We start from the raw sequence: 26,259 nt of genomic DNA, 5'->3' as shown, positions 1-26,259 counted from the left end.
CATACTCCAGTCTTTACCAAGTAAATAGTGCTAATACCGTGTGATGCACAGTGACACTGCTTGAGTTGGCGCCTCTGTTTTGGACAGTCTACTAACACTTAGAATTCCCTTGCTGGCCGTGACAGCCTATGAGACTGTCTGTATTTTCTTTCCTCCCATCGGGGGCCAGAGTCCTTTACATTCTCTCTACTAGCAGGTAGAGTCCATTGTCACCTTTCACAATCCAAAGCCAAACTCCATGACCAATTGCCCCAAGTTGTCCATGCCATCGAATAGCTCCTGCATTGACTCTGCAGCCAAGCACCTTGCTGATCTGCAGGCCTCCAGTGAGTGAACAACTCCCAGAGCTACCTACAGAGCCGATAAACTGCCAGAGGGCTGTGCTTCTAGTGTCTCTCCTGCTCATGGATGGCGAATATACCTGTATGCATGATGCCGATGTCTACGGTGTTTTGTACCTGTCACAAGTTGTTGCACTGTTGCTGATATTCATTCCTCTAATGTGAACTCGTCACTGCCAGTATGGATCACCATCCATGTACTGAGAGCTAGAAATAAGCAAAACTGGACAAGTATATAGGAAAAGTAGTTTAATGTTATCAAGTAATCAATGTTATGATCATGTACCGGTGAACTTCAACATGCTGTGAGTTCACGACAGGTGGTCGCCTCCTTCAAAGTGCAGCCTTATATCAGTAGCCTTCATTATATATTTAGGGTTTTTCACTTTTTCTTCATTCCAGCAAACTGGTCTTTCACTTGCCCTGCCACATGCTCGCCTGACTCCTTAGCAGCCTTGCACCCTTTGTCGATGGCTGGAAGGGAAAAAAAAGAAGCAGGTTAACACAAAGATAACCTTAGCCCATGAAAGCACCTTTATTTTTTTTATGTATTTAATTGTTGGGAATTATAAAGCACCGATAGGGGTCATAGTGGCGTTAATAGGTCCATGTGAAAAATAAGTCTAGTAACATCACAAAGTATTTTAAGTGTAGACATGCAATGACTTACTTCCACTATTGCTATATTCTGAAGGTTTTAAGATACACCTGTCTTGCTGGGCTATGTTTTGTTTGGTAAAGTGTGTCTGGTATTTACTACCACATTCCTTCTGTCAGTTTAACTGATTCTGACACTAGAATGACTCCATGTCCTTGTCTCACACACTGACAGAATGCCTCAATGTCTGCACCCATAGGGAATTGATTGTATTTGTGTCCAGGAAGTTCACAGCAAGGAAATACATTTTCTCAGTGCCCGATCCAAATAGTGAGGTTTTTTTTGGGAAGACCCTCCTCACGTACTGTAGGATCTCCCTTGCTTTAATAGAAGTCTTCTTGCCAAAGTACTCTTCTGACCTGTCCTAAGACATCCTCTGACCTTACTCCATCATGAGCTGCCTATTGGACTTTACATCACCCATCATTTCAATACACCAATGGCAAAAAACTTTAGTACTTGGCTCCCTTGGCCATGATGGTAGGTGCACCAGTCAAATTCCCAGAGTTGTCATAAGTGAATGCTGCCTCCAGCCCCTGTCCGCTTCTCTCTAAGTTCCCTACAGTTAACTTAATAGCAATAGTTTTACTTAGGTGTATCAAAGTACCACATAAATCTTAAGGGGCTTGGTATGAGTCCAAAGTGGGGGTTGCAGACTGGCCTCAGTAGCTCTGGAATAATTTCCCTCTACTTGCAGATTTGGCAAGAGCTAGACCATCAATCGTATTGATGGCAGTCTGAGCAAACTAATATATGAGGATACTAAAACAACTGTGCTGATAATCTCACACAGAATGGCCACCTATGTATTGGATGAGCCATACTGTCAAGGGAGACATGTTTGCTGAAGAATCAGGCGCAGGGATGGCAAGATCTGTTGAAAGGAGTTCATCTGTTTATTTTACTCAAATGTAGCAATCCAAATAGTTAGGACCCTCATGGGCATGCTTTGGGAGGAAATGGTGTCAGAAAGCCTATTAACTTGCACTTAAAACCACAAATGCTGCAATCCAGCAAACCCCCTGATGAAGAGTAGTCAAGTACATCCTTATCAAAGAATGTTGTCCGGGAGGCCATGGGGTATGTCAGATCTGTGAGCAGGCTCTTCCAGTGCCTGACAGTGAGTCAAGCGCTATTCAGTGGTCCCTTTCCCACACACCGCATACAGTTCTTGATGATTTCCTTTGACCGTCCCTAGCCAAGTACTGCAAAGCCCCTGTAGACTTAACTAAAGTTAAGAAGATCAGGGAACATTTAGACAGATACAGGTTTAACATAGCCTACCTTTAGGGAACACATGCATCTCCACTAACAGAAAGGGCAATGATCCGTAGATCAGTAGATTTTGAGGGTGTTGTTTCTTCACCTCTTTCAACACTTTTGCCAGAGAGGTGGCCATGTGGCTGCAGCATCTAGACATGTAAAAAAGTGGCAGACCCAGATCGCAGGTGCAGGAAAGACGATTATTATTTGGGGTGGACCAAATCACTAAATTTATCTAAGCCCCCCTGTATTTATGACACACAGTACACAGGTGTAACTCAGGGCAATGTGTAAAGTATAGGGAAATGATTAAAGGCCATATGTACAAATGAATTTTCCCATAGACACAGAATGGGTAAAACCCTTTGCTACATCTGGCCCTAAGTCTCAAACCGAGTTAGAAAAGTAGTGTAAAATGTAATGAATGAGATCAAAAGGAGATAACTCCTATAAGGGGAATTTATTATGTATTTACAAAGAGCACTAAGGGGCATATTTACATGTAACTGGCATAGGGCAGAATGCGAAAGGGAAGAAATGCAAAATATTTACCAGATTCAGTGCACTTCTGTCCTTTCCCCCTGCACAGGCACTGTTGTACCATGGTGCAAGAGTGACTCCAGAGTTGGCGGGATATTTTTGTGCAGGAAGGTGTGCCTTCCTGCACAAAAACAAGCCAGAGAGACATTTTCCTCTTTCTGTGTGTGCTGCCAGATGCAGCACACATAGGAAGAGGAAACAATGAATTAAAATAAAAATATTTCTCCTCACTACACCTGCCCTATGGAGGCACACAGTTTTGATGCGTTCCTAGTTTTACAGATTCTTGCAAATCTGAGAACGCCCATAGTATGACTATCTAATGCAGCGGCTTGAACTTGCATTGCCTTACACCATATATATGATGCCATGAAAAACCACGCAAAGTGGGTTTGTGTGGCCATGTAGGTATAGGTCTGCTGTATGCGCCACTGGAAAGTCACAAAAAGTGATGCTCTGGCGGTGCATGGGGCTTGTATATTTGCCCCTTAGCGCCAAGACTGGACCTCTCAGGCTGACCGTGATGGAGCTCAGGTCAATTATACCAAGCAGGTTTGTCCAGTCAATGATTGTACCTTCTCACTATCTCTTCTTTATGAAGCTTGAAATCCTCCAGCAGGACAAAACTGAAGCTGAATTGAAGGAAGGTGTTTCAAAATCAGGCCCTTTTGCAGCAAGGCCCCCTCGATGCCTCTGGAAGCCTTGAAAGTCCAAACATTTTCTATGTCACATGTTTCATGGATCATGGAACAACTCCTCTGGTTCACTTATAAGACTCCCAGAACTGCAGAAACTGCACTAAGAGACAAGGATTCAAACCAGCAGAGGCCGCCAGCAAGGTACAGTCCTGGTCGATTTAGTACTGGTCAATTGGTCACTACAGGAAAAAGGCCTCTTACAGCTCATATTTTGTCTGTAGCTACACATGAGGCATAGCCAACCGACACCTGGAGTCCACTTATTTGCCCTGGGTATAAGAGGGAGCAGGTCCAGTCCTTCAGGCCTGCTATCTGGTCACAGACAGCAGGTGTAGTCCTCTTATGCTCTTTTGAGGAGGGTTCCTTGGAACTGCCACATTTATGGTTGGCACTTGGCATAGGTGGGAATGACTCCTGGACACTCCCTAAACCAATGATGAAAACGTTTCCTACCCACATTTTCAGCATGTTCCATTTGCCCTACTTAAAAAAAAAACACAGTGCCCCTCACTCATAAAATTCAAGATGGGGAAACCCTTTTTTTCTTATGCAGACCTCTTGTGTCCACCCAGAGATGTAGTCAGAAAAATGAACAGCCCCTTCTACACACAACTCCAAACCAGTTCAGGGTGTAGATCCATCCTACCGGGCTTGGAACAAGCCTGGCTAGTGTGGGTCTTTGGGGAGAAGAGTTTCCCTTCTTCAGGCTTCTCGTTGAAATAAACTATGAATGGCACACCTCTGCCATTTTCAATTTAATTAACTCCTGGATCCATTTAAACTGTCCTTCATGGGCTAAGGATCAAATGCGCCATACTTAGTCTATCCTGCCACCAGACCTGTGTCATCATTCTGCTCTGGAGGAGTTTTCACCTCATTAAGGTAAGGCACTAAATGGGCAGAAGCTGGAAGGCTAATGCAAATTAGCCTCCAGGAGCTTCAACCAGGGAAAAGGTAACTTTCTAAAAGTTACATTTCCTAAATATTTATTGCAAATCTAATGTCACTAATGAATTGCACTTTTAAGAACTATGAAAGATAGAGTTTGAGTGACTATTATGTTTGTTTTCTGCCAAACGTTACATATTAAAATTTATAATGATTATGTTGAAATTTTCTAGGAGCCAGCTATAGCTCTGCCAGTGAAACTAGATTTTGAGGTCTAGTCACTGGAGGAACATGCCTTCATTTTACACATGTTCTACATTTAATTATTAGTAACCCTACCTTTTTGGGTGACAAATTGTACTTAGGGGTGACATTATTATTGAAAGCAGGGTTTCCTGCCAGATGTTTATTTTTTTGTTTTTTACAGATTTGACAGTAGGTTATTTAGCGTCTATTGGCAGGCTACACATGGTAACCCTGAAGCCATTGTTTACAAGCCAACCATGTGGATGGCATTATAAATGCTACAGTCCACATGCAGAATTTGATTTCCAGGGCCTCTGTGTATTTTCTGTACACCACCTACAAGTAACTTTTAGGCAAGTTAAGGGCTATCCAATTTAACAAGCAGTGATGAAGGACAGTACTGTACTCAACTAACTGCATGTTCCACTCAGTGAATTTATAGAGACTACAAATGAAGAAGACAAGCTTCTGGAAAAAGACCTTGTCAGGGCCCTGTGAAGTGTCTTACACCATATGTGGGCTGCAAATGGCATCAGAGCCATTAATAATGCCAAGGTATAATGGTTGCATGACACCCTTGGCATCCTATTCAGCTTTCCAGACTGTTATATGAATTTAACCTATTGTCACCTCCACTGTCAGAGACTGGATTGTATTTGGACAGAACTACAAGTCTGCGGCAAGAGAAACTGGATAAGAAGATACTCATGCAACCAATCACAATAGAAGTGTTTAAAGTTGGGTTTAGCGGAATGTTTGTATGATGACTCCTGAGGAGGATAGGCTCAAAGCAGAATTTTATTAAGCTTATATTGATATTATGACCAACAATTGCTGGAAATATTTGAAGAAGTGCACCGCCTAAGAGAACGTCATACCACCCTTTAGGAAGCATTGATAATTAAGCTTCTAATGTCAGATAAACTGAAATCTATATGTTTGCAATACATTACCTATCACTAATAAATACTGACACCATGATTCTCACCAAAATAATCATCAACCAATTCCTCCATAAATGCTAGAACTAGCCTTACTCAATTAATCTATTTTTTAACCTGGCTGAACAATGGAATGCAATTGTGGACCTTTTTAGCACCAGCAGACCTGCTTTATGCTGAAGTCAACACTGTTACAGAGTTCTTAAACATGGATAATGCATTTCGTTTGCTGGAGAGGAACAACTTACATGCTGCTTAGAAGGATGAGACTGAGGGATGCATTCCTTGTCAAGGGATTCCCTATTTTACAAAAATCCCAGCTCTAGCATCATAATCAATGGGACCCTAGGTAAACCATTTGTCAAAACACAGGACACCCATCAGGACTGTCCTCTCTTGTCATTACAGTATGCGTTGTCAGTGGAGTCACTATCACAAAGAGGTACATGCTTTGCAGCTGACCTAGCGTGCTCTCCCTTATGCAGATGACATTCTGTTGTATTTTCCTGGACTTAACCTGTTACCCATTCTATATGATATCTTCAATTTGTAGTATTTCACACTCAGGATAAACAAGGGAAATCAATAATATTTCTACCATACACCCTGTGTGATAGAATTCCCTCTCCATTCAACAGAAAATCCTGTCCTCTTTGTCCAATTCTGCTGGATATTGACAACCATGATACATGTATGTATAAAAAGAACTATGGTTTAGCACTCACTAAATTCAATAAGCTGTCTGAATTAGTGGAGAAATGGTTAAAATTACCTCCTCTCCTTTCTCTTGCTGGACAATTGCACTTATGAAGATGCTGTCCTCCCCAGGTTCTTGTACCTGCTCACCAATTCCCTACGGTTCGATTGTGTGCCTTTTTCACCAACCTCAGGTCTTTGATGAAATGAAGCAAATTGTGCCGTTGTGCTGTTGGATTTTTAACCACAGACTTTGAACTTCACTTGGATAATTATAAGACATAGTTCATGTATAATTGATTCCCAAAACTTACCATGCTACATAGCAGATAAAGCAGCAGTTTCTTTATGTTAAGTGGTTACCCCAGTTGCTATTTCCATTTGCAGGACCACATTTATTATGTAGTTGGTGATATGTTTATCTGGTGTATGACATGGCTTTACTCCCCCCTTGTGTCAATACCATACAATCCTTGGATTCCCCCATCTCAGAAACAAAGGTAAAACAACAACTTAGTAGCTTGAGGACATCATGCCTGTGCAGCCTCTTCTTAGGGGAACAACTTGAAATGATTGAACAATTTTGTATGAATGCAATCAACTGGGGACTGTTGGAAATCCTCCTATCCTAAAGATTGTTTGACACTCTGTGCATGTTAATTCCGTTTCCGTCCCTCCCAGCAGAAGCCCTCTCCATCAAACGCTAGCAATAATGATTAGAACCTCAATCCCTCCACATCTAACATCCTAAATCTTTGTAGATGTGCGCTCTACCACAGAAACTAAACCCAGAGGTGCCAGAAGGTTCTGGAAGAAGGACCTAGGAACCAAAGCTGATGATCAGTGAGCCTTTTGGAGTATGCAAACAAAGGACGTTTCTATGAATAGTAAGCATAGACTGCTTCATTTCAAATACATTCAGTGCTTCTATCATACATTCAGCAGGGCTGAGGGCCATCAGACATGCATTAGGTGCTCACATGGAGAGGCCTATTTCATACATGTGGCCCTAGGTGACAGCTTTTTTGGAATGAAGTGATTACAAAAAGAATGGAACCTTCCTCACTGGTTTAACTGTTGGTGTATGGCAAGGATGATCTAACCCACATTAGATAGTACACAACTTTAGCACTTTTGTTAGCCAAGCAAAGGATGACCATTTGCTGCAGTAGAGGCCCGTTCCCACTGACTGTGGCCCTGATCAAAGACTTGATCTTTTATAATGAAACCTCAGATGTGTATTGCTCCTTCCTGCGCTGTCATGCCTATAAATACATGCAATTATCTGTTCCACCTAAATAAGTGGAATGTGATATACATTGCTCTACATGTGTATGAGTGTGGGTCTGAATACAAATCAATGCAAATATTTCTGCGTGATAACGGATATCAGAATGTGGTATCATACATCCATGGTTGGTGCTGTAACTGCGTAATAATTTGAACTAAGACAACTGCTTATGCACTTGTTATACGTGATTGTGGCAATAGTTCAAATTTTTCTCAATATTTCTTAATCATGCCCATATGTAAATGTCTCATCCATTGTGAAAATAATCTAAAAATGTAATAAAACCTTTAAAAAATGCCAATGTTTGCTTAAGCGAAGTCATGAGTCTCTTAGTGTTGTGAACAAGGAGGGAATTTGGGTTCGTCCGAGAAGTGTGATTTTGCATAGGGACATCCTGTTTTAGTCATTCACTTCTTCAAACCCTACCTTTATGCCCTTCAAGGCCTTTTACTCTCACAACCTTTGATTCCCTCTATCTTTTACTTTGTTGAATTTTATGTTTTTTATTTTTATTCTCAGGTTCCCATTCCCCTATTAAAGGCTTCGTCTGTAACGTTAAATTAGTTGATGGTTTGTTTTCTTGTTTCTGGTGTCCAAATAGGGGCCTGATTTAGATCTCGGCAGAGGGGAATGCTCTGTCACAAACGTGATTGATAACTAGTCCCCTGTATCACAATTCCCTTCAAAGCCTATGGGGATCGTAATACAACACAGAGATATCAGTCACGTTTGCCAAGATCTAAATCAGGCCCTAGGTGTATTTCCCAATGCCCTTACTTACGAGGAACTAAGTCCGATTTGGTAATCAAACTCCAATAATCTTTAAGGGTCTGAGTATACAATGAGAAATTTGGTTTAGCTCGAAGACTTTATATAAATGGAATTTGTGGATCATATTTCATTTTTACTCACTGACAATGATTCAATCGCTCACATGTGAAAACGCTTTTCTATTTTCCCACTTCAGTTATTTTGCATCTTTCCTGGGCCAAGCATAGGTGCAACAAGCAAGGGGAATGAGGACATAAACATTGTTAGGGACAAAATCTAACAAAAGTGAGGATTTAAAATCTAAGATATATACATGCTCTTTAGGATGCGGTTATAATAGCAGGATCTAACTTGTCTTTGAGAAAACACTCTTTATTAAGAGTCAAGATTGAATCAAAAGTTTTTAGAATTTAAACTGTTAGAAGGGAGGATTTTTGGAAGCAAAGTTTTTTGGAAGGATTTTTGCACATTCTGATCTTTCAGATTGAAGACTTTTGAATTAAGAACTTCTTATAATAAGAGATTTTGAGCATGGGACTTTTGTATGTCATGATATTTCAAAGTTATATATTTTTAAGCTACAATCTTTGAAATGTAGGAATTTTGCAAATATAACTTTTTTGGGAGGTGTTATTTTTAAACGCGAAGATCTATAAAAGTATTATTTGACAGATAGAATTTTTGAATGGCAGCATTTTGGGACTTTTTAGAGTTGGCTGTTTTGGAATCCAGAATGTTTGAAGCTTAGGAAGTAGTTAACAAAAGGTTTTTATGTATGGTTGTAAACCTATATATATTGAGATTTGGGAATTTAGGATTGTCAAATTTAGGAATTGGGATACATTTTAAGTAAAGGTTTTTGGAAAGTATACTCTTTTCAAATAAAGTTTATTAAAGAGAGTTTTCTTCTGAAGTAGAGTTTTGGATAATATATTTTTCTGAAAGTATAGCATTATGAAGATACAATTGTTCATAAAAAATTATGGTGATTGATTCAATATTGTTTCAAAATGGCATTTTTATTGACAATATTTGAGAAAAACAGTTTTTGACAGTTTGAAATTATATTTTCAGTTAGGGTTTTAAGATTGCACATTTAAAATGGGTCATAATGGCATTCTATATTGGGTGAAACCACGGTTTGCATTTGGGTGAATCATTCCTGGGTTGAAATTGTTCAAGCAATGGAAAATTATCATACCTTCCTGTCCTGCTGCCTTCCCTTGTTCCATACAATCCTTTGCAACTTGCTCACCTTGAGCCACTAAAACAAAAGGCAAGAAGAAAAATAAAGTCATTAAAGGTATCTTCAAACATTGTCGTGATTAGATTACATTAAAAATGACATAGGTGTATTTTTACACAGGCTATTATGAAAAATATTAAACATTTTGAACAGAACACAATAGTGAGACTTGGGGGTTTTCCCCAAGAAATGTAGACAAAGACTGATATCAAGTGTTGCCTTTAAATTTATCACAATAATAGATGTCTTGTACAAGGGGTCAGCAGTATCTTGACAGATAAATTCAATATATATGGTCTATGTTACTTTTTTTGTGCCTACCATCTTATACCTGAAATTAGAATATATTTGTGAGGAGACCAGAAATAGGGGACAGAGGATATATATAATCTAAGATATCTTCAGTGAACTTGATGTTGCTTTTACCTTTTATTTTTCACATTAACCTGTTAATAATTTCAGATACTGAAGTTATGTTTGGCGTAACCTTTAAAAGCACCTTTGACAAATATAATGACAAAATGGTGTTGATATTCTGGGACCCTTTCAAAGGTTCTAAGAAAGCTTTAGCCCATCATCTTGCCATTTCCTAGAGCTCCTGAAGAATCTGTCTAACCCCGATATGGGAGCAAAGGGTGCCACCAGACATTTGAGGACCAATTAATTAGAACAAGATTGTCTAGCCAACATTGTGACATGTTAGTGCTTTAATAGTTTAATTCTATGTGTTCCTATTAGTAAATATAAATTATTTTAAAACACTGAGGGGGTCATTTCGAGTTTGGCGATCGGAAAAATCAGACTGCAAAACTCCCAAAAAGGAGACCGCCACAGTGCTGGTGGTCTCCCCACCGGCCGCATTACAATTTTCCTACTGGGCTGACAGGCGGTAACCAGAGTTCCCGCCCATCAGCCCAATGGGAGCGGTCAGACTGCTGCGAAAATGCAGATGGAGAACAAAGTTGTAATCAGCAGGGTGGTGCTGAACTCAGTACGGCCCAAGCTGATCACAACCAAGACTGCTGTCATTCTGTTGGGATCAGAGATCCTGGCGGATATGGCAGTCCCCTGGCGGTTGGACCGCCATGGCCGTAATGTGGTGGTCGGACCGCCACCACGGTCCGACCACCACCGCAAGTCTGGCGGTCTTGAGACCACCAGACTCATAATCAGGCCCTGAGTCTTCCACTTAGATCTGAGAGAACATGGCATGTACATATTTTGAAAAGCTGCACAACTCTCTGAAACTCTCTGAGAAAGACCAGTGTTGAGACTGCCTTTCTCAACAACAGTACCTCATGCATTCTGTTCTCAGCATCAAGGTACATAATGCAAAAAAGTAGCTGCTCAAAAAAGAAACCAAGCCACTTGTAGTTATGCAACCAGCTTTTAAGAACAGATTTGGAAGACCAAGCCCAAGTATCTTAATTCCTACTTTAACAAATATTGGAATAAAATGAATCTTAAAATAATATAAACGTTTTCATTTGAAAATTAACAAGTTATAAATTATATACATGTTATAATTATAAATGTTTTCATTTGAAAATGTTCCTGATTTATTAGTAGCTAATTTTGATTGATAATATAAATATATCCATACAAAATACACCAGACTTGTTCTCAGGGTCTCTAACTTTATTTTAAAACAAAACAAAAACATGTGATGGTGTCCAGAAGCAGTTGAACCGTTGAATAGATAAGTGGAGTTAACTTTTTTAGTGCTGTCTAGCATTGCAGATGATGATGAAAATTCTCACACCCTTCTCAGAAACTATCAGTTTATCTTTGAAAAGTTTCCTAGATCTTCTCTTCTCTTGATCACAATCTTATCCATTAATTCTCCTTAACCTTTCATTAACCATTCATTAACCTTTTGTTAAATACTTGAATGAAATACTAGGTGCATCCTCTGGCAAAGAGTCCTCTGGTGGAAATTACAATTATGAGGAATATGATATTAACATGCTTCTGTTATTAACTGTATTTGCCACAGTTTGCTTCTGTTGCAGTTTGCTTTATTTCTGCTTGGCTGCTTCATAAAATCCTTTTTGCTCTTGTGTGCCTGATTTGCTTTGTTTGCTGATATAATTATCTTGGTCTTGCTTTCTTTATTATTTATTTTTGTTTTACATGCTCCTCTTTGCTGTATTGTTTTTGTTTGTCCTATTTGCTTCTTGTTTAAGTATCTTTTCATTTGCTCCCTTGCTCTACCTTATTTTCTCTTTGTACAAACTCCTCTTTTGATCACATACAATTTTATTTTTATAGATTGTAGCCCTTTTTGCTTGGCTTCCTTTTTTGGTTTATTTGGCCCTCTCCTTTTTACCAGCTTTTCTTTGCTCTTTCATGTACATTTACATTTCATTAGCCACCATTGCTGTTTTATTTTCTTTTTTGCCTCTTTTCTGTGCCCCTTTTACTTTCTTGCTTTTGGTTCAATTCTTTGCCATTGGGCTTTTAGGCCTTTCCATTAGACAGCTTCAGATTCTTAACTGCCTCAAATATTCCAAAAACACAAGGAAATAAATGACATGCCTGTATACATGTATGTTCTTTGGGTCAACCAGCGTCATTTATTTCCTTTTTAACTTTCATTCACATTCTGTTTATGCCCACTACAGCACACACTTGGGGCAAAGGGTCACCCCACTTCAGCCTCGGGATCTCCTGCACTGTGGGAGAAGGCCCATACTTTACTTTTTTTTACACTTTCATGTGTTTATCCTATGTCTATATGCTATAGTATTTCTAAGCTGATAGCTTGTTTTCTTTGTCCCAGCAGGAATCATAGTTCTGTGTAGTAAAACTCAAAAGAATTTCCATAAGTATAAGTACACCTGTTATAATTATAAGTACACCTGCCTGGTATGAAGCACACACACCATTCTATTACTAGTATATGTAATGCTAACTTTTTATTTGAATTTAAAAAATGTATTTAAACCACGTAGCCTTCACATTTAGTCATAGCATCATTTATATTGTTTTCTTTCTCTTTTTGTGGCACATGCTTATAATAAAAACATAGGCCCTCATTATGACCCTGGTGGACGGGGGAGAAGTGGAGGTAAAACTGCCAACAGGCCGACGGGAAAAAAAATGGAATTATGACCAAGGCGGTTACCGCCATGGTCATCCGCCACTTCTCCACCCTGACCGCTGGGCTGGAGACATTGTCTCCAGCCCAGCGTCCGTCATCAGACCGCCGGCGGTATCAGGACCCTGCATACCTCTATGGATTTTGGGTGGTTTGGAACCGCCACAAAATCCATGGCGGTAGGCACTATCAGTGCCAGGGAATTCCTTCCCTGCCACTGATAGGGGTCTCCCTCACCCCTCTCCCCAACCCTGAGTCCTTCCCCCACAGGTCCACCACCCTGTCACCCCCAAAGGTGGCAGGACCCCCGCCCCACCCCTACCCCCAACATGCATAGACACACACCCCTTCCCCACCCCCACCCCCAACATGCACAGGCACACACCCCTACACGCACACATACAATACAACAACACATACCCGCACACATACAAACAGACATGCACACAGACCGACCCGCACACATTTCCCATACACACAACACCCACCCTGCATGCATACACGCACTCACACACCTCCTCTACATACTCACACGCACACCCCATGCACGCATACAACACACAGCACCCACCCCCCCTCCCTAACGGAGATCAACTTACCTTGTCCGTTTATCCACCGGGAGGGGACAGGATCCATGGGGGCTGCTCCGCCGCCAGCTTCCTGTCACCAGAACACCGCCACACTAAATCAGTGAATGTGATTCGGTGGGCGGTGTTCTGATGACGGGGCGGTGGAGGTGAAGCAGCCTCCACCTCCCCGCCGACCGCCAGTATGGCTGCTGGCGGCTCTCCGTCTGAAAAAGGACGGAGGGCTGACACCAGTCATAATACGCCACGCAGAAAACTGCCTGCACTGGCGGTCTTCAGCACAGTGGCATCAAAGACCGCCGATGTCGAAATGAGGGCCATAATTTAGAAAAATTGCACCAAGTACCAAGACCAAAGCTATTCCTTTTGTCAATGCTTGTTTTTTTTTAGCAACTTTCCTAGTTTTACTGTTGTTTTTGTTTTAATTAACTGTTTGTCTTTTACACTTGATCTCGCTTTTCTTGTGATTTTGTGTTTTTCTGTAGAATAATTTTCCAGTGTTGTTTTTTTTACTCTTTTTAATTTGTACAATTTTGAACTGTATTGGTATTTTGAAGCTGTAGGTATTGCAGTGTGTCCCACTCCTTCATTGAATTCTCACTTACTTTTTCTCAGTACTAATTTAAGAATACTACCTTGTGGCTACGCTCTGTGATACTACCACCACAAATGACCTCTTAAACAAAGTTCATTAAGTCTTCACCTTTTATTAATAGAAAAGGGGAGGTTGACGATGTTGATAAGGAAATTTATGAGAACTTGAACACACAATCACAAGATCAGAAATGAGAGTACACAACCTATATCAATGTAACATGTTAAGCCCATCTAGACATAAAGGTCATTAAAGGTTAATCAGAATTGTTTATCCATTTTATAAACTCACCTAGCTTTAGATTTAATCCCCAGGTGATGGCTAACTGCGGAGTTCAACACTATCAAATTTACTATTTTAGCAAAGCTGCACAATACAGTCTTTCTGTTGAGGGAGAAGTGAGAATACTTAAAGAGAAGCCTTTAAGATTATGGAACTAGACCAAGATTTGCCATCAACAATAACTTAATCAATTTGACCTTAAAAGTCAGAACCATTTTCAAAAGTCTACCTCCTCAAAAAATCTTAAATTATTCCACACCTCCTCATTTTATGGCTCAAAGTACCAGGCTCCCTAGTAAAGATTCACAAAAAATCTGTAAATCTTCACCCTACTATGGAGGCATAGCTAGGATGCCATGGGCATTAGTGCAAGCAATATAACTGGGCCCCTCACTAGGGTGACGTTTAATTCTGTCAGCTCCCCATTGATGCCGCAACCTCGTACAACGTAGTCTGCATCTGCCATATCAAAACTCACTACTATTCTCATAAGCAAACTATTGTATTACCACTACCTGTACTGCTTTGCTGCAAGTCAAAGCCATGGTCCTTGCAAAGTGCACGGACACAAAGACATAACATGCAGGGACTTATCTTCACACTGCTGCCCTTACATAGGTGCGCCCCTCATGCTGTGCTCACACAGGCATATGCCTCTGTAGTCACACAGGAACAATTTAAACCTGTGGACCACTTACCCTCCACTCACAAAAGATAGTGTTAATCCTACATACAAACAGACCCCCTTCCCCACAATGTAATCACACAGTATAGTGGCTATCATGCACTCACACAAGCACACACAGGTAATCTACTCAGTAGGTAGGGGCGTAGTTGGGACACATGGTAGCATAAGAGGCACTGCCTGAACATCTAGTGCACTGGTCCACTAGTGCAACTGAAAACTGTTGAAGTAAGCTACACTTAACTCTTAATGTTCACATAGATAATCCAATCTCCCATCAGCCACACTTCAATCAGCACTTGAATCAGCACTGCAAACAATATGAGTCTGATATTAGTGGACCTTTGCGGGAAGAGTCTTATCATCAACAAAAAAGCCTGCTTGCCTTATAAAAAACAAGTTGTGGTTCTGGTTGTAGCGCAATCATATGGTAAAATAACGAAAGAAAGAAAACAAGAAAAAAATGCCAACTAAATGTGGAGGGCCAAAAATGTAAATGTAAAGCTTCTCACTGGTCTGCCATCCTGGAACAGTAAAACGTGATAAAGACGGTTGCATGGTTTTGAAGCTTGCAGCAATGATGCCTGGCATTGAGCATAAGATAATTGCCGCCCAGTAGAATTGCCAGCAAAGCTGCTGGTACTCTCATTACTCAGTTAGCAACTGTATGCAGTTAAAGGTTGGGTTGATTTAAAGGGAATATCTCCTGAGGTTGGACACCCCTGGATGGAGAGTAGCACAGAGTACACAGGCAAAATTACTGTTACTCAGACTACCTAACATCCTATTTATGAACTGTTGTCTACCAGACTTTGCCAAACATTGACAACAAAGCCAATGGTTGGAGAGGGGTGATACAATGCTCAATTATATGTATGCTGTTGTGAAGGGCTGAACCAATCTGTCAATGACACTCTGTCTGATAAGTAACTGAAATGGGCTTACTCCATCCTCATTTTTATTATGTTTGAGAAAGCATAAAGTTGGTGAGACCGCTGAATTAGCCGTTTGGTGGGCCAAAAACACACTGAGCTAGAAAGAGTGCAGGAGAGCAGTGGATCCTTGGCTCACATGCATAAGACATATGGCACTGGTCAAGACCATCACAATCTTCTTTCAAAGTCAGGCCTTAAGTATGATATAGTAGGGCCAGTCAGTGGAAGTTTCCCTCAAAAAGACAAAACAAATGTAATTGTAATAGTGCTTACTACCCCTGATGAAGCATTGAAATGCTTTAGGTTGGGCGTTCGCTGCCCCGGAATCCACTGTTAGTGGTTAGTGCAGTGTTATTGGGATCAATCTCGTGTGCTCAAGCAAACCATTCCATACAATCATTCCAGTTTCTTTATGGTGAACTAAATTAATTAAGAAATGTTGTGATCATTAGTGTGGGGTGGGTATATGAGCTCATGCACATGCTTGGTGGGATTAATCGATTAGTAAAACTAGATTAGGTATTGTTATCATAGGTATGACTTTGAGAGGAAGTGAGGTTGTGATACAGTAAGTGAGTTGTGGTCAATTTTCAGAAATACAATGATAGAGCATAAGGCAAACATGGATGTGTCAGAGTAGGTTGTGCTCAGAGAGAAGGAATGCGGAGAATGGAAGTGCTTCGAGAAAAGGAGAGAAAAAGGGAGAGAAAAGAGGAGCAATGAAAAGGAGAGAAAAAAGGGGAGAAACAAATGTGATACTGCAAGGCCAGTGCAAGCTTCATTCAAAGACATGAAACAAAGTTGGCCCTTGAAGGCCAGTGCAAACTTCGTTCAGGGACACGGAACAAGTGCAGTAATGCAGTGTCAGTGCAAGCTTGATTTAAAGGGAAGGAACCAGTGTGGCACTAGGCTGGACTACATAATGCCTCTCTTAGACACAACATATAAGCAGCATTGCAGATGTTAAGTTTCAGAAACAGCACTGAGGTGTGTGAATACAAGCTTGACTCACACGCACAGAAATATTTCCACACAAAAAACAGGTACAACACCGGGCAGGAGTACATGCTTCTCTCACACCCATTGAACACATAGGCCCTCATTATGACCTTGGCGGACCGCGTTGTTATGGAGAAAGGTACTGCCAACAGGCTGGCGGTACCTTTCCCCAAAATATGACATTTTGGCTCAAGCCAAACCGCCAATATACCACTCCGTCTGCCAGGGTGGTAACAGCCGCCGGGCTGGAGACTTCGGTCTCCAGCCAGGCATCCATCACAGTCTCACCCTCAGGATTATGACCCGACCTACTGCCATGGTTTTCTTGGCAATCTTACCGCCACAAAAACTAAGGCGATAGACACTATCAGTGCCAGGGAATTCATTCCTGACACTGATAGGGGTCTCCCAAACCCCCCTCCCAGAGTCCTCCTCCACCCTCCTCCTACCCCTCCCGACCCCCTGATATACACACACCTACATGCAAAGACATACACAAGCATACACACATTCACCCACTCATGCATACATTCACACACACACACAACATACACTGACATATATACTAGCACACACGAATTCACACCACACAACATACACGCACACTCATACCCATTCATGCACACACTCATTCCACACCCCTCACACCTGCATGCATGCACACAAAAACAATCACACACACAAAGCCCTCCGCCCACCTCCCCTGTTGGAGCACCCAACTTACCTGCTTGCAGGGGGTCTTCCGACAGGAGACGGGATGAGGCGCTGCTACCAGGAGCAGGGTCCACCAGTGTAACACCGCCAGGCCATATCATGTGTCATGATACGATCGGTGGCGTTCTACTGGCGTGGCACTACTGCTGGCAGCAATGCCACATTACCGCCGTCCGCTGCCATAATCATAGCCGGAATTCTGCCAGCCTTCTAGCGGAATTCCGGCTACAGTCATAATATGGCAGACAGTAGGTAGCCATGGCGACAATCTTTTGGAGGCCATCGCCATGGCGGTAGGCGGCATTTACCGCCAATGTCATAATGAGGGCCATTGTCATTTGGCCAAAAACAATGCAAGCTTTCCCTGCATGCATAGAATACGTACTGCCTCTGGAGCAGTGGTTCAATCCTTTGTGTAAACACACACACACGGTATGCAACAACTGGCTATAGTGTAAGTTCCCCTCACACATAGCACAAGTGCAAGACAGTCAGCAGTAGTGCAAGCTAAGACATCCTTACATACAAAACAAGCATCACACTGGGAGTAGCATCTAAGATTATTTCAGGCCCAGAATACCCAAAGAAAAGTATAGAGGTGAGTAAGCCACTGATATTGAGAGCCAGATGCCAAGCTAAGGTCCAGCTCGAGCTCATCTTGAGCCCTCGGACCAAAATGAGATGAGCTTTCATTCGGCTTCTGCCTGTTCACCACACTCTAACCTCATGCATCAAGGATACAAGACAAAGCATTAAACGTTGATATCTAAGAGGGATGAGAAAGGGATATCAATGTAGTGGCTGAATTACACAGTGTGGAACCAGAAAATGTGGGATCAATTCCAGTGCCTCCCTTGACCAAATTGTGTGTTTCTAGGCAACTATTTAATTTTATTGTGCTTCCGATTTTTTATTACTGAATAAGAGAAAAACTTTACCTACATAAGGTTCAAGTCCATGTTTAAAAATGATCACTTTTCATAAATACCTATAATCATAATCGGATGTACTAAGATGAAACAGTTGCTTGCATTCCCCCTCTCTCTCAGTATCTCGCTCTGGGAACAACATCTTGGGCCAGATCTACAAGAAACTGGCACATCGGTCCCGATGCGCCACCTTTCTTTTGCTGCCCCCCCCCAATGACACCACGGTTGCACTGTTTTTACAATATGGCGCACCATGGTGCTAGTCTCTACAATAGTGTCATTATTCATGACATTTTTGTGGTGTTTTGCTGGATTAATTAATAATGCGAAGCACTAAAGAGGCCCATGGGTTACTTTGGCCCTGTCTCTTTAATGCTTGCCCTGAGCAGGCATTAAAAATAATGGAAACATGTTGCAGTAAAATCTTGTAGATTCCACTGCACCATTTTTTGAGGCCCCCTGCATGGGAATACCCCCCTTGCATACATTTTACCTGGTGCAGGTAATTTGTGACACTATGGGTTTCAATATGGCATGGGGAAATGGCCTCCGTAATGCCACATTAGCATAAACAATGATGCTAGTGTTGCGCAAGGAAGCACAAGGGCCTCGTAAATCTGGCCCCTTGTTTTCTGAGATTCTGTCTGGTTTCCATGGATCTTAATAAGGAAGAATTGTGCATTAGCAACTTAAAACATTTTAAATTCACCTGTGCATTTTTTTAGCATGAAATGAAACAGACAATGCTTAAGTAACTCAGTTTCCTAGCGCCAGCACTTTGTACTAAATACCACGTTGTCCTTTTACTAACCACCACCATCTGCCCTTCACCTGTCAGTCTGAACACAGTGATTATTGCGACTGTCTTGTCTTCAAACGCCACCGAGAGCATGAGCATTGCTTCTTTTTTTACCGCTGTTTGCAGAAGGCAGCCAGAGCCAAGAGGCGCACTCTGCATTTACAAAAGTGAGCTTTTGCACTTCTCAACCATTTAGTGCTCAGTGGGTGCTTCAAAGGATTCTGCTGCTCAGAGTCTTACTTCTGCAGCTGAGGGAATGGAACACAGCTAACAGCAAGCTCCCAGTGCTGTAAGAGCTCATGTGTGCCTAGGAGGCTGTGGTGCTAGAACAATTGCCGGACTAGGGTTGTTGCATTCAATATTACATCATTGAACTCATAAGGAATCAGAAAAAATCTAATCATCACACAACAAACAAGTGTCAAATGACCCAGCCCATTTCCCAGGAAAGTTGTTAGAGCGCTGTAAGTGGCTGGTGTTGCATTTAGAAGCACACTGTCACAAATACATTACTAACACATTGTGTGATAGCTGCTGACATTTATAGACAGGACATTTTCAACTGAAATGATCACTAAATTTGCACTGACATATAATTTACTGATAGAACTATACAACACACGACCGGTAATGTGCGAACATTTGTAATTTGCACATCACCAAGTAATGTCCATATTTGGCTTGATCCTATTCAAACCTGTTTCTGTTACACTTCAGAATTAGAAAAAACACTTCATTTGTGCATTCCAAACTGAAGTATTTGTACAGTTCATTTATAAGTATTTACATTTTGTTGTGTGTTAGATGAAAATTATATCCTGCAGCCTTTCCTTTCACATCAGCAAATTGTCAGGTAGTTCACTTTACAAAATCCTCACACTATGCAGTAAAACAAAAAAAAAGCAAACACCATTCTCAATGTTAAAAGAATCAGCAGACATTTGGTAGAAGACTAGACTGTCATTTGACCTCTGTCTTTGAATGCACAGCAAATGAGCCAAGATGAGAACAAAATTTTAAATGTTCTTTAACTCACCTTCATAACTCCAGCACGGGTGTTTTGGGGGTGCTGCACACAACCCCACACACATACTTTCATGGCATATGGGAGCAGTAGCCATCTAAGGGCTCAAAGGGCTGTTGTATCTGAGCCCTCTCCCACCTCTGGGCCCCTGTGTGTTGCAACCACTGCACCATTGGTACCCACCCTCTGTTCTACGAGTACTTTTATGAATGCAGATTTACTACTTTTGTGACTTCACAAATATTCCCAACAGTATGCCTGGAAAGCTGCAACAGGCACAGGTTTCCAGGCATACTACTGGAAATGTCATGTGACATGTGACCAGGTCTCTCATTTCCACAATGTAGAATTATACATCTTCACAGGAAAATAATTTTACCTTGCATAGAAAGCCATGCCCCTACATCATTTCCAAGTTTGGAGATAATCAGTTCCCCTCCTACCTCATCCTGCAAAAAGAGCTACTTTAGTCTTTTTTTGGAGTCTAACTCTGACCAGTCTCAGGGTGTGATTGCATTGGAGTTTGCACTTGCCCAAATCTCAGGAGTTAGTGGTCGTTCACAAACCCACAAAGCAAACTGTGCCTTAATGCACCTATTTTCGACCTTTGATATACAGTCTAATACTGCAGATTTCTCCATATTCATTGTGGAGAGATCAACAGTCGTAGTACTATCCATGCCTGCCAGTAATCCTAACAGGCGTTAATTGAGTTGCTTTTGCTGGTAAACATAAGTTTGAAAAGGGCTTTGTGTAGGTGGCCCTAAGGGACAGATGTACGAAGCATTTTTCAAGTGCGACTAGAAAAATGCTTTTTGGGATCTATGAAGCCCAAACTGCGATTCGGTAACTTGTTACCAAATCGCAGTTTGGGTTTTGCGATTTGGTATTAGGAAGGGGCGTGTCAAGGGCGTCACTTCCTAATACAGAATCTAAATGGTATGTACGATTGTTTTGTGACCGCGAATGCAGTCGCAAAACAATCACAGTTAGCACCAATTTCAAACTGGTGCTAACCCATTTGCAAAAGGGAAGGGGTCTCCATGAGACCTTTTCCCCTTTGTGAATGCATGCGGAAACATTTTTTCAGAGCAGGCAGTGGTCCCACAGACCACTGCCTGCTCTAAAAAAAATGAAAAGAAACGTTTTCATTTTTTTTTTCTAAACGCATTCCATTTTCCTTTAAGGAAAACGGGCTGCATTTAAAAATAAAATACTGCTTTATTTAAATGCTGTCACAGACATGGTGGTCTGCTGACACCAGCAGGCCACGATCCCGGTGAGTGCCACCATTCCCAATGGGGTCACAAATTGCCACCTACCTCATGAATATTCATGAGGTAGTTCATTTGCGACCCCATTGCTAATCACAGACAGTGTCATTGACACTGTTGTACATCCGGTTTTGCAACTCGCAGTTTGTGAGTCGCAAAACCGGATCTTTGTACATGTGGCCCTAAGTGTTTTATGCCTCTGTCAGCCAGCACACATTTAATCTATGACATGAATCTCCATTTTAACAGTTTTATGTTTTTTGGCAATTTCTTTACTCGTTTGTTTAGTCTTTTTCTTTATTGCTACTGTGTTTTTGCATGAGAGTCTGCAGTCCTATGATCTGCCTCTCTAGGCCCTATGTTTATGGTGGTAAAGATACGAATCAACAGGCTTCAGGCAGAGCTGCCATGCTCTAGATCCCATTGAGAGCTCTATGAATTTCCTCAACACAAGATCTACGATAGGATATTTTTGAAAATAATTAATGCGCCAGGATTGTGGGCACCATGTGTACACAAACAGGGCTCCTAGAGGAGTCATGCCGAAGGGGAGTGCTTGTAGTGTGCCACCCTGCATCCTGAATCTTGACAGGGCCATTGGTTCAGCTCCCAAATTTTTTGTCCAGCCCTTTGCTTTGTCAAATTACAATTTCTTGCTTCATAATTAAACGCTTTGCATAGTGGGACCAAATGTCTTCACCCTAGTCTGAGTATTGGTGCTTTCTTGGTCTCTAAGAGTAGATATAAAAGGGCTCACCTGAGTGTTTTTTATCATAATTAAGGATTGATGTATGCACAAGATGTCGGTGCCATGGTTACTCTGTTATTGTACTGTGAGAGTTAGATAGCCTGACCTAAAGTGAAAATGACCAACCCATCTATTAAAAAAACATAATTGCCAATGGTATCCTAATAGTTGCCCCAATTCCTTATTGAGAGGATACCATACTAATTTAAAGCCTAATTCAAAACGAACGTTCAAGAAGTAGGTACAATTCTCATAGTACTGTGTAGCAACCCCCACTCTAATCTAAAGATTAAAATATACAAGTGTAAGAGAAATCTTAGACCTGTGTGCATGGTGAAAAACCTACCAGCCCCGAACCCTTTTAAGAGAGAAATTCTATGTGTAGCGCTCATGATTTTGGTCTTTCTGGTATCTTGAGTGACTTTTCTTTGATGATTCTTTGCACAAAACAGTCTTTAGAACTCTCAGCAAGAGACTATTTCAAGAAGAAAATATAAGTCAGCAAGATCATTTTACTCAAAACTCTCTCACATTGGTAAAAAGGATATTAAATATCTCCATATTGAAATAGTGAAATGTTTTGTATATTGTGAAGTTTAGCAAATGCACAATATGATGAAGGCATTACAAAAGTTTCATACAAAACTTATAAGCACCATTCTCTTTGCAGCAAAGAGCTTTACTTACATTTTGTAATATGACACTCCGCCTATCAGGGTGGCAGAGGATATTAGCACTGCAATACTGCCGGTCAACTGATTTCGAGATGACCGTTGGCCCAGGAGTTTATCTTTGTACATTGAAATGAATTGCCATCACAGTGGTTCCTTTCAATACAAAAAAGCTTGGTGGATGGCTGCCACTGGATTTAATAGCCATTCACCAAGCTTTAAACTTGTTTTCATTTTGTAGGAATACACTTCCAAAGCGGGAAATTTGATTCAGAAAAAAACAAAAACTAACGACCTCCTTACCCCAGGAGAAAACGTACAGGCCGTGTTTTGGTCAGTTCTCTTTTTTACTATCCCTCAGGTTTTTTTTGGTGCTGAGGGCTGTTCACCCTAAATAGAACAATGTCCGTCCTCTGACAGCCCCTACTTCATTGGGCTGTCAGAAAAAGTTTTCCATTGACTGGGTATACAAGGGCTCAGTTGATAGAAACCTTATGCTCCATCGTTCTCTAACTGAGGAGGGCAGTCTGAGAATTTGGTGGCCAGGGCACTCTTTTGTGTTTGCAATGGAGTACCCTGTCTGCCAAACTCTAAACTGAGCCCGAAGATATGATCTTAGGCCTGGTCATTAATTATATTTATGGAAAGAAACTCTAGGCCAGATTTACAAGGCCCTTGCGGCCCTTAGCGCCACATTTGTTGCAAAATGTTTGCCACAAATGTGACGCTAACAGGCCACTACCATAGCACCATAGTTACAAGGTGGCGCAAACTAGGTTTGCGCCACCTGGTAAACCCCTTGTGCCACCTCATGCATAATATATGCATGATGAATGCAAAGTGGGCGTTACCTTGTTAGAGGGTAGCTTAAATTGGCGCAATGGAATCTACAATATTTCATTGTGCCATTTCTAGCGTAATTTTTAATGCCTACTGAAAGCAGGTGTTAAAATGAGGCTCCCATTGATTTCAATGGGCCTCTTAACACTATACTGGTTTAGCGCCATTTTTTTTACACTAACTCAGTGTAGCGTTACAATAGCATAAAAAAAAAGATGCTATTGCCCCTAACATCCACCATGGTGCACCAAATTGTAAATATGGTGCTACAATGGTGGTGTTATGGGACGCAATGGGGCCGCAAGAAAAGTGGCGCATCACTAGTGAGGCACCACTTTCTTGTAAATATGGCCCTCTGTGTCATAGACCGCTTTGCCCATGCACAATTGATACCAAATATTGCTCCTGGGCCCCTAACACTTTTTCATACCAAAAAAATGCAAAATAAAAATGAATACAAATCAAGGGAACAAGGCAACACCTAGCCACACAAATAAGAGCTGTCTTCCATGTCTAAGAAAACTTTCTGATATGTCAAGGCCTAAATCTATAAAATGGATATATAAAAAACAACTGTGTGTAACAGTGTAACAGTGAATGCATTTACGGCTGGAACAATTGCATGAGCTTGCTCAATTATTTACTCCCCCCCCTCAGAACTTTACTTCCCTTCCCTCCCAAACTGCACACAACCCCCTTCCCTACCCTCACTGGATGCAGAGGCTCCGTCATAGATTTACCACTAGCTCAGATGTGATGAATGTATGCGTTAAAGCCCCTGGGATTGGGAATACAGGTGAATATTTACTCGAAAAAAACGGACTCGTAAACCGTAATTGGACACTACTGGGCTGATTTACTGCACAATAGTAACAAATTCTCCTCTACCATCCAGCTCCTAATCACAGCCCAACTGGTAGCTGGAGCCTTTGCTTGCACTGGGGCCCACAGCACAGCGGTCTGGACTAGCTATTGTTGTACTCAACCATTTTCCCAGTGGGTTACAGGCTAGGAGGAATGCCTCTTGCTCCCAGGCACCACCTCGTTCACCCCTTCTAGAGAGTGGGGTTAGTTTGAACTACTCCAGGGGTTGATTTTGATTTCCAGTCTGCCCCTGACTGCACTCTTCCTATGTTACTGATAAATAATCATAACTTACCTGCTTCATCCGTCAAGTTCTGAGCCTGTTTTGTCAGACCTTTGCAGCCCTTTGCGAATGACATGGTGTCGTCGAGCGGACAGTTCACCAGGTAACAAGTTACAGAACAGGGATTTTTCTCCAAGTTGTCAGAACAGCATCAAGGTGCTCCTCTTATAAATAAGTGATCACACCACCCCGCCCAACTGCCACCCCCTGCTGCCTTCAGTGCAAATATGTCTCATTGGTGGACAGATAGCCACCAGGTATGTGAACCAGATAATACGAGGCTTTAAGTAGGGCGCGGCCAGTGAATTCTTGGTCTCTTTTGTTTTCCTCTCCCCAGGGCAGGGTGTAACTCATGCAGTGTATTTTCTTCAGCCAGGTGTCACAAAAGATATATTATCTAAGCTAACTCGTGCATAATATTTTTGGGTTGTGCGTTTCCTGGATCAGTTATGCTGTATGAACTCGATTTGGCATGTACCGGGGTCATGAGGGTATGCTACCTAAATATCATATTCTAAATAGTGTGCTACCAAAAATATTGTAAACATAATGTTATAGTTAGGTATGATGTAAACATCAGTTTTTGTTTAAAAAAAAAAAAAAAAACCTTAGAAATTCACTGAAAAAAACCAAAGGTTAAAGCAACATTATAGTTAGGTTAAATGTCACGAACAACAATAGTGTTTTGAGCTAAAAAACACACAGAGAAATTCACCATTTACGGTTAGCAAACATGACTATAACTTGCGCCTCCGCCATGCACTGCTTCTGAGCTTACATATTATATCACTCATGACATGTTCTATGACATAATTTATGATTTCACTGAGGACATCTCAAATAACAGCGTTGATAACATCACTGATGACATAATCCATGCCTCTTATTTATGGATTGCTCTATAAATGAGTATAGCATTAGAGCTCTGAAATCAAATACAAAATAGCTCACAAAAATGTGAGGCATCATTGATGCTTTAAAAATGCTCCGACCCGCTGGGAGCAGGCTTGGGGTTTGCTTCTGCTTGGAGGGAAATTCAAAAATGTTCTCGCCAAGGGAGCCCAAACACAGGTTTCCCCTCCCTGTGTTGGTGTGGGCAGGAAAACTACTGTCACAAGAGTGGGCTCCCAGGGACATAGCTACTGAGCCGTCACTGGGGTACTTATGGTCATTAGTGGCTCGGGGGCACCCAACCCCCTCCCTTAATGTAATCAGCGCTGGGGGCGTGCTCCCTGGGGCCTTCATTGGTTTGGGTAGGGGGCGCACGTGTCCCCCTCCCCGTTTTAAGTCATTTTAGCCCAGAGATGGACTCCCCGGGGAATTTTGTGACTGAGGGAGAGGAGCTGCATCT

The 26,259-nt window shown here is 41.6% G+C and overlaps 1 long non-coding RNA gene across 1 annotated transcript; it reads right to left on the bottom strand.

The window, feature by feature from the left end:
* Positions 1–575: 575 nt before the first annotated feature.
* Positions 576–25,079, bottom strand: LOC138300821 (uncharacterized). Its single transcript, XR_011205018.1, has 3 exons — positions 24,921–25,079; positions 9,535–9,597; positions 576–815 (listed from the first exon to the last, which is right to left on the bottom strand). It is a non-coding gene; the product is annotated as an uncharacterized lncRNA (long non-coding RNA).
* Between the last annotated feature and the right edge of the window lie 1,180 nt (positions 25,080–26,259).

Source organism: Pleurodeles waltl, chromosome 6, assembly GCF_031143425.1.
Source record: "Pleurodeles waltl isolate 20211129_DDA chromosome 6, aPleWal1.hap1.20221129, whole genome shotgun sequence".
In the NCBI taxonomy this organism is placed as follows: Eukaryota; Metazoa; Chordata; class Amphibia; order Caudata; family Salamandridae; genus Pleurodeles; species Pleurodeles waltl.
The sequence above is the reverse complement of the archived record's forward strand: the minus strand, read 5'-3'. Positions and strand labels throughout refer to the sequence as shown.